The sequence below is a fragment of the Amborella trichopoda genome, chromosome 12 (genome assembly GCF_054954075.1).
Source record: "Amborella trichopoda isolate Santa Cruz 75 chromosome 12, AtrichopodaSantaCruz75HAP2 v2.0, whole genome shotgun sequence".
NCBI classification, from domain to species: Eukaryota; Viridiplantae; Streptophyta; class Magnoliopsida; order Amborellales; family Amborellaceae; genus Amborella; species Amborella trichopoda.
The window spans coordinates 32,033,367-32,046,299 of NC_142347.1; positions in this window are offsets into that span (position 1 = coordinate 32,033,367).

Here is a 12,933-nt window from a genome sequence, read left to right on the forward strand (position 1 = left end):
TGACCATCAATTTTGAATTCTATATCTGTATGGTCCAAAAGTTTTATTGGATATAAGAGGTTCAAAAAAGGTGTTCCAAGTATGACAGCTTGTGATAGACCTTTAACGATTATGAATGGTAATATAAAACAGGCTCCATTATTGCAAACTGCTGCATCAGAAAGTTTATAATTAATCGTTATTTTCTTATTATGAGCAGTAATCAATATTTGTGTAGTTTTGTCAAAATATTTAGAATGGACAAGACCTTCATTATTACAATTTAAATATGCGTCTGAGTCAATTAAGGCAACAGTCTGAAAGTTAAATTCTTTATTTATCAAAATTGTGACATAAGTATGCCATTTTTGTGATATGATCATATCAACCAGATTAACATATGTCAAGGTTTTCAGATTTTTATAAGAAATATGATTGTTTTATGCTATCGAGATGTTAAGGTCTTTGAATTCATCCACTAGGGGGATACCGGGTTCTTTTTCTCTTATGTGAGGAGTTCCAACTATTCAATTCTTATTCTAAGCTGTTTTATTTCTTGCTTAATATTGTTTACTTCATATTTCAATTCTTCCACAATAATATCTTTGGAAGAATCCTTTGATTTTTCCTTTTGTTTCATCATACTAATAATATTTTTAAATTCATAAGTGAGTTTAGTATACTAATTTTTTTGTTCAGGAAAATATTCATTGGGTTTAGCTTAGGAATATAAGTAAGTAAAGCAACTATTGAAACTCCAATATTTATAAATAGGTTGAATCCTACAATATTGGAGTAATGAAGCTAGTTCTTCTAGGTCTCATATCAGTAGTATTAAGCATACTAAAGAAATCGTTATTTCCATTATAGAAAAGAGTATACAAAATTGGAATATTCCTAAGGTCCCAATGTGTGCAATATACAGAAGATGATCATTTCAGTTTAAATGTGACTATGCTATAAAAACAGTTGAAAAAATATTTTCTATCCTTGATTCACATGATACATTTTCTCTTCTATCTAAAGACGGATTAGAGGACCATAAAAAGAAAGGTTACAACTATTTGCGTATAGGATTAATCCAAATTGTTGTTAAACATTTAACTCGCACTGGACTAAATAATTTTGTCATTCTCTACTTAGGAGATATTAGACAAAAACTTTTTTTATTCCTTATTAGGAATTGTTAAAACTAGCATTTGTGAATGCCCGATTTATTTCAATTGCTATTCCAATTTCTCAGTTTCTTTAACAGATCTCTATATTTTAAAGGTTTTAACCTTAACCTTAAAACTCAAGGGTTTGATATGGAATTTGGCTTGTAAAACATTGCTATAATTTATCGTATATGTCATAAAGTTATGAATGTAATATGCCTTGATATTAAAAAAATGGATAAGAGGGGCCAAACGATATATTTTCAAACTAATGTTGCTTTATAATATTGGAATCAACCTATTTATAATATTCAATAGTTGCTTTATAATACAGGAAAATCAACCTATTTATAATATTGGAGTTTCAATATTTGCTTAATTCTAATATATATATATATATATATATATATATATATATATATATATATATATATATATATATATGTAAGATAATACAAAACGCCTATAGGCAAAAATGAACAGTGATTTCGCATACCCTCATCATCGTCCAAAGTTCATCGCGCGGTCACGATTGTCTAGTAGTATTTTATTTTTTATTTTTTTTATACAAATCAGAATGACCTAAAATTTGGAAAGTGTGTTCATAAAATATAGGCGAATCTACGGAAAATATCAAACAAATATTTTACATGAAAAAAAATGACCAAAATAACCCCAAAATGTTTTGGGGGTATTTTGGTCAATTTATTCGTGAATTATTTTTTTATATTTTTATTAGGTGCGCCTAACTAAGATGTACATACGCTCCAAATTTCAGATCATTCTGATTTGTATAAAAAAAATAAAAAATAAAACACTAACGGACAGTCGTGACCATGCGATGAACATTGGACGGTGATGAAGGTAGACGAAATCACTATTCATTTTCACCTAAAGGCGTTGAGAAGACTTTTCCTATATATATATATGGGATAATCTAAACTTCACAACCTTTCAAATTACAAAGTTTATAGAGAGAGTTGTGAAGGGTGGATTTACTAATTTTACAGTTTATTTTTTAAAAAAGTTAATTTATCTTCATCATTAAGTAAAGGAAATTTTGTGAATATTACTACAAGACAAGTGGTACTTTTGTCATCTCCATAAAGGATAAAGTTAAGTTTGAAATTTTTACTAAAAGATAATGACATTCTACAAATAAAATTCCAATACACTAATTTCCAAAATGACAGTGCTTTTGTAAAAATTTAATATTTGTCATTGCCTATTGGTTAAGTTACCTATTAAAATAATTTTTAAAACAAAAATATTGATCTCTTTTATAAATACACCCATCACAACCCTTCTAACTTTAACCTTTGTATTTTGGAGGGTTGTTAACTCTAGACTATATATATATATATAAATGCTTTATAATACAAATTTGAGGTTCACAATGTACCACAAAAGCTTCAAAGAAAAAACAAACAAAAAAACAAATTTCATTTCTATTTGTGCCTCTCCCTCTCGGCGTTTTCAATAGTTCTCTATTTTTGTTTCTTGCTTGGTTGCCGTCATTGTTCTTGAGCATGCAATCAGCAATCAATATCGTTGATTCCACCAGTTTATTTTGGACATAAGATTTTTCCAAATGTCTTAATATTTCTATATTATTCTTGTAAATACACTTTTTCCTTTTTGGGACTCCAAGGTATAAATAAGTTTAAATAGATGCATTAAGTGTTGGGTAGTTTTTAAAATGGGAGTCACTATTATGCGCCCATACACGACTGCTACAGTATACACGAATGGCCCAGTATAAAATGGGTCATTATGTGGCCGTTCTGATGGTCACAACCTCAATTCGTGTTTGAATTTTCATTTTTGTTCTACAAATCTATATCACTTAAATTGTTAGGCGTGTGTTATTCTCATCAAGGAGCACTTAATAAAAATATAAAAAAAAAATAATTTGTGAAAACAAAATTGTTCGAAATATGGTAAATTTATTTCATGTAAATTTTTTTTTTGGTATATTTGGTAGATTCGCCTATTTTTGAAAAAAACAAGCTTAAAATTTCAATTGATTTGGATTTATAGAAAACAAATTAAAATTCAAACACTACTAGACATTCGTGATCGTCAGATCGGCCATAGAATGGCCTAAATTGAATCTGGACCATTTGTGTTTACTGCAGCTGCACGCTCATAAGCATATAGGATATTTTCCCTTTTAAAATAGATTAAAGATTTTTCTTCTTCTGCTCCATAAATACAATTGAGATATAGGTTTTTGTGAATAAGTATTAAATAAATGGATGATATCTTTATATATTAGTTCATTGTAGAACCATGTATTGTGTAGGGTGCATCAAATGACAAATTTTTTTTAATACTTAACTATTGAGAAAGTTTTGACTAAAACATATTGTGAAATTAAAATTTGGCTTTTTGTTTGGTTAAGTATGTAATCATAGGTTTGCATTGTATATAATTTGGAGTATTTGCCTCATTTAAAAAGCAAAAAACCCTTTATCTAGAATATTGGGCATTGTTGATGTCTTAAAACAGTTATTTTTTGGAATTATGGTTATAGGTAATTGATTTTGAAATGATAAATAACATTATTTTTGCTCATTTATAGACATGATTATTTTTCAAAATTGGCACAACCTTTGTATAGAAATAAAGGAAACGATTTTATGAGTCCCAAGATATTAAACTCTATGTAAATTAAAGGGCAACACTTTCTCTTTCTTTTCTTTGAGTGGTTATAGTCTAATTTAAGTTATATATATATATATATATATATAAAGAGAGAGAGAGAGGTATGTATAAAAAAAAACCATTTGTTGCTTTGCTAATTTTAACCAAAGAATGATACTTTTTTGTGATTTCCTAACTTAATTAGAGAGAAATGACAAATATGTCTATGGCTGCGATAACTCTATGATACTCTCTCCATTTAAAAGCAACCACATTTAAACATTCAAGTTTGAGTGTATACAAAATATTTAAAGGAAAAAGTTTATATAAGGATGCTACCTTATAATGTAGAACTACGGATGCCCCTCAAAAATCCATCGAAAAAGGTAGTTTTAATGTTGAAAAACCCTTTGATTGATTATCGCGATATCGAGATGTATGACTACAAAAAATAAAAAGATTTTAAGTCTAAAAAATAGTGCATTTTACAACATATTATCTACACCGTCCATTTTCAAGATTGTCATATGTTTATAAATCTTGATTTTAACAATTTTTTAAATTTAAATTTTATAATTAGATATAAAAATAGATTTTGAGATAATCTTAAGAACATTTTACATCCAAATTATATACCATGATAAAATTTGAAGGTGCACCTTACCTCTACACCTTCGGATGCATCCGTATGCCAATTGCACCCATATTTAAAAACTCGAGAAGATAAATATACTATCATGTCACTAAAAGTGGCCACATTCAAACATTTTAATTTAGGCGATTATACAATATTTGAGAAATGAAAGTGGTACTTTTTAATTTTATAATCTACCTAAATTTATGATTTTGAGTACTATGTTTTTCTTAATCTGAAATTAGAATTTTATTTGTATAAAATTCTAATTTTAATATTCCTTATGTTTTGAAAACAACTGAATTTCAAAACTACAAAGGAAATAATGGCTTGTTATAATATTAAGGAGTGAAATTGTAATTTCCATGTGATTTTGACTATTTTAATAAATATATGATAAATTAATTTAAAACAATAGTAATACCCCAGTTTTTAAAACTAACTGCAAATTGGACTTTGTCAAATTAAGATATTAATTGTCATGATGTTGTGAACCACAATCATTCATTACAAATAAAAATAATAGCATTTTATAGTTCTATATATTTGTAAGGTGATATTTTAGACTTAGAATTCAAAATTTAATATTTTATTTATAAAGTACTTACGGTCACTCAAATTTTGAATCACCCACCAATTTGTTTTTTTCCTAAAGTTCCTAGTAGATAATTGAAAATGTGGTGACCATTTGTATTCCTTTTACGTTTAAAAATAGCTATTTCTTAAATTTATTTTCATCTATTAATTAAGGATGAGGTTAGTATAGAGTTGAGGTTCTAAACAATCAAAGTAAAGTGCACCCTCAAATAGTGTCGAGAAATGTGATTTCAATATTGAAAATCTTTGTGATAGCTTTAAAATATATTTTATCTTTAATTATGAAGTTTAAAGCTTAAAAAATAGTATAAATCGAACAAATCTATGAAAACTTAAAAATTGACAGTCAAAAAATGTATTACAAGATGCACTATTTTCAAAACTTGAAATCTATTTTTTCTCATGTCTATGCATCTTGATGTCGAGATAATTAGTGAAATTTTTGAGGTAGGCTCTAATTTGATTGTTTAAAGCCTTTGCTCTCTGTAAACTTTTCTATTAATTAATGATATTGACCACTAATAAAACTTAATTAATAATTATAAATATAAATTTATTTTATTTTAATTAATTTAAAATTGAAGAATTTGATATTGTAAAATTATGTTCATAAAATAAATCTGTACCACTTTTCAAGGGTTTGACGATGCAGAGTTTCATTCTTTCCTCAATTCTATGCAAAGGTCCAACATGTGTACATTTTTAATTTTTTTCATTTTGCCTCCAGTTTGATGTTTCAAACCTCATATTGATTTTCTATTTTCTTTTAATTTTTGAAGTATGGGGCTATCCAATAGTTGGGGGGTCATTTTGGTCAATCTGGTGTTTAAAATATCGAACCGCCTTCTTTTAAAAGACTTAAAATGGCGGTCCCATGTTGCGAAACATTGAACCTATCTCTTATTTATTAAAAAACGTTATCTGATATTTCTAACATTTGACTCTCCTTAAAATATAAGGTTAAGGGCCTAGTGCTGGTCTGATGTTTCAAACATGAGACCGATCTAATAAGCGTACCAGAAGTATTTTGGGGTCGGTCCAATATTCCTAGCATCACATTGCCCAAAGACAGTCAAATGTTTTGAAAATCGGGCAAATAAAATAAAAAACGGGCCTAATATTTAAGGGGTAAATATTTGAAAAAAATAATAATAAAAGAACAAAACACATGGATTGGACATCTGTGTAAAATTGAAGAAAATATAGACCTTCAGGTACTAAGCCCGTTAAAATTTCTAATTATGTTTACGTATTCGAAATTTAACCCATGACATAATATTTAAATATTTTAAGAAATTAAAACAATATGTAAAATAAAAAACAATAAAACTAAATGTGTTTTATTATAAAAAATTGAATTGAATTTAGAAATATTCATATACTTTGTGAAGTAATTTATCTATATAGTGGTAAATTAAAGGAAAATAAATACATTTTTGGTCTATTTACAATTAAGGTAAATCATGGTCCTGCGTCATGTTGTAATTTAAAGAGAAGGCCAAAGCGCTTGAAGGAGGAGGGAAAATTCGTGACGTTATGATCCTACAATACCACACTATTTGTGTATTCCCTCATGTAAAACACTGATTTAAAAGATAATTTTACATAAATTATAGTTTCAATTTGAAATGACGAAATAATATTCTAATTTCAAATTAGTTCGATATGTTGTCCAAAAATTAGAATATGTACCATGGGAACATCGATATTCGGTAAATAGATAAGAATTTTTCTCTTATGAAATGCTAACCAAATCTGGAAATTGGTTAAAGGATATATATTCTGCTTCATATATAACAGATAGATAGATTAGCTGCGGCATTCCCAATTAATTTAAGAGAAGTTTATTTATTGTAGTCTGGTTTAGTAAGTGTGTTGCGTGTGTAGAGTTTTTTAAACATTTTCATTTGTTTGCAAGCATAATTATCAATAATAGGTCGTTCACTGAACCGGTGAGGGTTTAATCCAATCAAAACCGAGAACTGATTGGACCAATTTTTGAAACAATAATAATTTTTTAAAAAAAAATATAAAATAAATTATAAAAATATTAAAATTATTTAACTGGTCGAGCCGGTTAAAACTAGATAGGCGGACCAGCAAATCGTGATCAAACACTAATTTTGATTGGTTTTTTACCAAATAAGGTCTTTAGTTTAAACGTAACTAGGCAAGGACCAGTTAGGGGTCCGATCGGTTGGACAAGGTGGTCTACTCTAGTCTTGATAACTGTGTTTCTACATGTTGAACCATCTTCATTATTGACCTACTTATGCTAAGCTATTATATATTAATATGATATTTTAGTGGTTGAAAAATTGAAATATCCTATGTTAGATATGGATACGTTTGTCTATTTTGTGACGCAGGTATGAATATAAAAAACACGAATCCCAGAGAAGGCAATCAAGATACAACACATCTGTATGATATATGGGTACATATATGTATGGATACATGTATACATATATATTGAAAGTTATGTGTAATTTATCTTTGCATTTAAATATACTATAATTCACATATCATAACAATAGTAAAGCATCACCAAAAATAATTAAATCAATAAATAAAAATTTTTACTCTGTGAATCTGAATGCATTAAAAATTTCTTATAGTCAGTCTAGGATTGCATTGTAACAACATGGAAAAAGCTAAACACTATTACATTAGTTATTAGGTAAAAATGTAGCACCCTTATTGCAGGGCTATTAGATAGGTTCCTAATATATTCATCTAAATTTATATGATCATACCTCTTCTATGCACAATAGATCCATCCTTTGCCAAGGTTGATTCTACAATAGATCCATCCTTTCCTAAGGTTGATTCATCAAACGTCACGTTCTCAATATCAATTCCAAGAGGACCATATATATTGTCTTTATTGATGCACACATCTTAATAACTACATGGACCAGATTTATAATCGTTTTGCCTCCTCGTGAGCAATCCTATATTGTTATGAACAAACACAAGGTATTTTATTCATTGTATTGCAGATGATTATACTTCTTCACTTAGCAGATAAGAGTGCTCCAATTCCTCTGACAATAAGAGGAGTAGGGTAATTGTTGTAGACCTACACAAATTTTTTTATATACAAGTAAGAAGTATACATATAATTCGCAAATATGAAAAGTATGATGAGTGAACCAATTCAATAAAAAAAAGTTACCTATTGCAAGCTTTGCAAATGTGGGGCACTCTGATCCATAATTACTCCAAATCAAAGATGGGTCTAATATCTTTATAACCATATTGTCCTACTTCTCATAGCCCAAGTGTAACATAGGCTGGTCAGTATCACTTGCCCCTAGCGTATTATATATTGGCATGGTCAAGGATAAGAAATAATCAACTTTTTGCCATTATGATTCATTAATAACAAAAGTTTAAATGTACCTCGACTGTATAATATTACCTCTTTTATAAATTGTAGAATTATCAATAAGCATGTGCACCAAGCCGATTTAGTCTCCCTCATTCTTCTTATCACAAGTATATTCAAGGAAAATCAAACCTTGTTGATCTTCTTATAAGTAATTATTTGTACCATTTGAGGCCCCACATCAAATATACTGTCCAAAAACAATTTCACCATATTATCAAAATTTTGTACTCATCTGATATGCCTTTTGCTGTAAAAAACATAGGTTTGAATGTCGAAGATGCCATAAAATTTATTATAGGCATATGACCAATATCAGTCCATCCATCGATAATCTCATCCTATCCCAACTATTATTCAACAAAATCAAAACTTTTTCCACATTCGTTTTCTCTGCCTCTAAATAACCTATATGCAATTCGAGACCCATATCCCTGTAATTTGTTATCCCAAGCAAACAAGATAAAATATGTAACTGCCTAAGATCTGATGATGTTAAATAGAACCTATATCACTAAAAGGCACGTATGATCAAACGATCTAATTTATTATGTGCTAACATATTGAATGACATCTCCACGGAGTCATCATCCTTTCTCAACCTAATTCGAAAATTATTTATTGCAACATGTATATTTTCTTACACCATATTTTGCCCCTGCAATTTATTTTTTTATGAAAAAAAGATCGCAAGAATAATGAGTTATAGGTAACATAAGGTATTATCTTATCACGAGTGGGTAACTCCAATTACCAGGATTCTTTTGGACTAAAATTAAACTTTTAAATTTTCTTTTTTTTTTTTTCCAAAAAATGACAAAAAGCTGCAAAAAAAAAATGACGATGAGAATCTCGATTTCTTGGTATTATTCATTTAAAAAATGACGATGAGAATCTCAATAGTTGTATTTCTCCTAAGATCTAGAGAGTTTTATCCTCCTTACTCCTCTCTCTCTCTCTCTCTCTCTCTCTCTCTCTCTCTCTCTCTCTTTACCTACACACAAATGTTTGTTGCAATCTGTTCAAATTATTCCTTATTTTCTCTTGGAGCAATTAGCATCGAGTGTTTACAAGGTGTAAATTCTTTCATCTTTTCACTTCCATTAAGAGATAGGTTTTTATCTTATCTTTTTTTTTGTTTTGTTTTTGAAACTTCTAGACTGTGATTACTCATTAAGATGCGATCACAATATAATCCTGGTTTAGAATGTCTGTAATTCAAAGGGTTTTCCCTGTTTTCAAGAAAAGAGTTCCACATGGAGAAGATGCATCTCTGAGAAATTCAACCTCACTGATTCATACTTGATATTTGATAGTATGGATTTCTACTTGACTATCAGATAAAATATTAAAATAGAGAGTAATTCATTGATTGTTTGGAGCTTTTCTTATTTGTAGTTAAAAGCATGAGACAATAAATTTTTTTGAAAAGGACCACATGCCAGGGGGGATTATCTTTTCTTTTACTTTGGAATAGTCTATGTTTCCTTGAGAAAGAAAGACATGTACCATTTCAATTTAGTACCTTTTAGAGGCATGTTTTCTTGAATTGATTACAACAAAAAAAATATGCAATCCAAGGGCAGTCTGGAGAGGTTACCTTCTCCCTCCTTTTTACCTTCACTTGAATCAGAGCATGGGTGCCTACTCTTTTAATTTTCTTGAAATCTTGATACAATGTACTCCCTTAAAATCCATAATCATGAAAGTTTTTTCTTTATTATGAATAATATTAATGCTCTATTTCTAAAAGTATTGATGCAAATTTTAAACAATGGCGCCAAAATATTGTAACTGACTACCTTATCAATATCATCAAGACTCCAAAAAAAACTCCAAAATTATAAAATAATTATGTTATTAATATGACCATGATAAATATAAAATAAATATGTAATTTTAACTGTAATGAAAAAAAAAGAAGGTAGAGAGAAAGACAAATAAGACAGAATTTTTTTTTTCACAAATAGCTTTCGAGGGGAGGTAGAGAGAGAGGCAAAAGTTTTCACGATAGAGCTCTTTGATTCAGGTACCTCATATTCAAATTTTTATTCTTTAATTTTTTCATTATTTTTCTAGTCATATAATTAGTTTCTTAGTTCATATTTTCCTTCATTCTTAGAGATGGCTTTCATCTCATCCACTGCTTTGTCTCTTAAATTCTTAGGATCTTAACATTCAAAAAGAGAAAACTTGGCCGCTTAATTAATTAGTTCGCCATCTTTTAACGGAATCAGGAAAAAAAAAAGAAATTTTCATTCATTTTTTCTTATTAAATTTCTTTTCCTTTTGGGTGATTTTGATCATAGCACTTCGTCTTGTAAATGATTCTTAAATATGCATGATTTTTTATTCAATTTGTTTCACGCTTTAATCTCTTACTACATCCTTGTCTTTCTACTATGTAAAGTCATGATCTACAAGTTTAGATTTCTCTTTATTTATTTTATTCAATTATTCAATTTTCTTTTCAGTGATGGGTTGCACTTACCTAGTGAAAAAAATACATTGGTTCTGTTTATTCTATAATGAAAATGAGAGCAATTTTTATTTGAAAATATTTTTAAAGTAATATATTTGGAAAATGATCTAATGCAACAGTTGTATAGTAGTATAATGCAACCAGACCACTTGAAAACCATATTTTTGGCATTTGTATGACCCCAAATTTTCCACACACATTTTCTTCATCCTCATAATCAATCCTATCAATTTGTTTTTCAATTTGTACCTTAGATATGGTCAAAATTAATACCCATCCAACAATGAATCTCGACAATCCATTTTGTGAATTTCAAAATCTAGGCCTTAACAAATTCAAAATCATTTTTATCTTTTTTAGCATTATTAATCTAATGATGATAACACTATATAAAAATTTTGGGAATAAAAGAATCCTTTTGAGGCCTATAACTAACCATCTCAATAAAATGGACGGCTTATGTTAATTGGGCTAGAATGAAAACTTTCTAGAGCATTTTTTTTTTTTTTTTTGTGATTGTTCTTTAGAATGAAAAGACTGTACATGTAAAAATTCATGTCAAACAAATATCCCTAACATGATTTTTGAAAATAGTTGCATTATACTACTATACAACCCCCCAATATATTTATCCCCACTCCGCTTCTTTTCTTCCCTATTTTCTATTTTCCATGTTCCCCCATTTTCTGTTTTTCTTCCACTCTTTCCTTTGTTATTTGTTTATTCTAATTTCCGGCGTTTAGTTTATCTTCACTACGAGATTAAAGAGCACATATACTATGCTCTCATGGGAGCATATTGTACACCTACTCCTTCAGATCTATTTTGGAGGATATTTTAGAATTTGAAATTTCAGGAACTACATAAAAATTATTAGATGATTATTTTCAAAAGAGAAAATTTTAATTTTAATTTTTTGGACACTTAGTTTCAAAAAATTGGACAATCAATATTTAATATAGTGACATTATTATTTGAAAATGTAAAGGACGAGACCAATAACTTTTGATATAAAGAGATCTCAATCATCATTAACCGTTATGCGTCATTGTTTGGGAGCAAAGCTCAAAATAAAATTTATCAAATGTTATGACCAGTGATTTAAAAAATGCTGGGTCGGATCGGAATCGCCCAGTCTGACTCGGGAATCGGTCACCCTGTACCGATTATGTCAAGATATAGGGAATCATTCGGGTCTAAAAGGGAACCGACAATTTGCTACAGTAAAAAAGTTGTTTGCTATAATAAAAAGGTCGGTTCATCGATCCGGGTTGAATTTTGGTTGGTTCACTATTTTTATACGTATTTTTTTGTTGTTTCACTATTTTTCTGCATCTCAAAATGGCGATTCGGATAGCTGACTCACCGATCTAGATTAGTTTTTGTGATGCCAGATCTTGGTCACTGATCCGTTTTTTAAATCACTGGTTGTGACACACTTTCATTTATTAGATTTCACATCCAATGGCTAAAAATAATTGTGACCTCCTTGTACTAAAAATAAATATCATATTATATAATCTTGTATTCTTTTCCAGAATATAAAGAGTGCAATTTAATTTAATTTTTATTTTTCTAATGATTGTTTGTGTGTTGAAGAGGTTGCATCCCGAGATGTTGGTGTACTAAAATTACTCTTGGGTGTTTTATCCGGGAGAGTAAATAAATAACATTGCTCCATAGAAGCACGATGGCACAAATATGTTAGGGGAACGGGTTGAGCTTGAGCCCGACACAAAGAGTATATAATATTTCCAAAAAAGATTATATGCTGCCGTAGGATATATGAAATGGTAACTCTGCACCTCAACGAGGAGGAGTTTATATCTATATTACCAAAATATTTTCCTCGAGAGGTATATATCCTCTCTCCTTGACAAAATTTAGACTAATAACATCTGTTGGATCTCAAAATTTGGAGATGTGATATCTAGAATCCAAGAAAATAGAGAGATTGAAGAAGATATTGTACATAGAGTTAGAGCTAAGTGGACGAAGTAGAGATGTACAATTAAAATTTTATATGATCGCCGCATACCAATGAAGT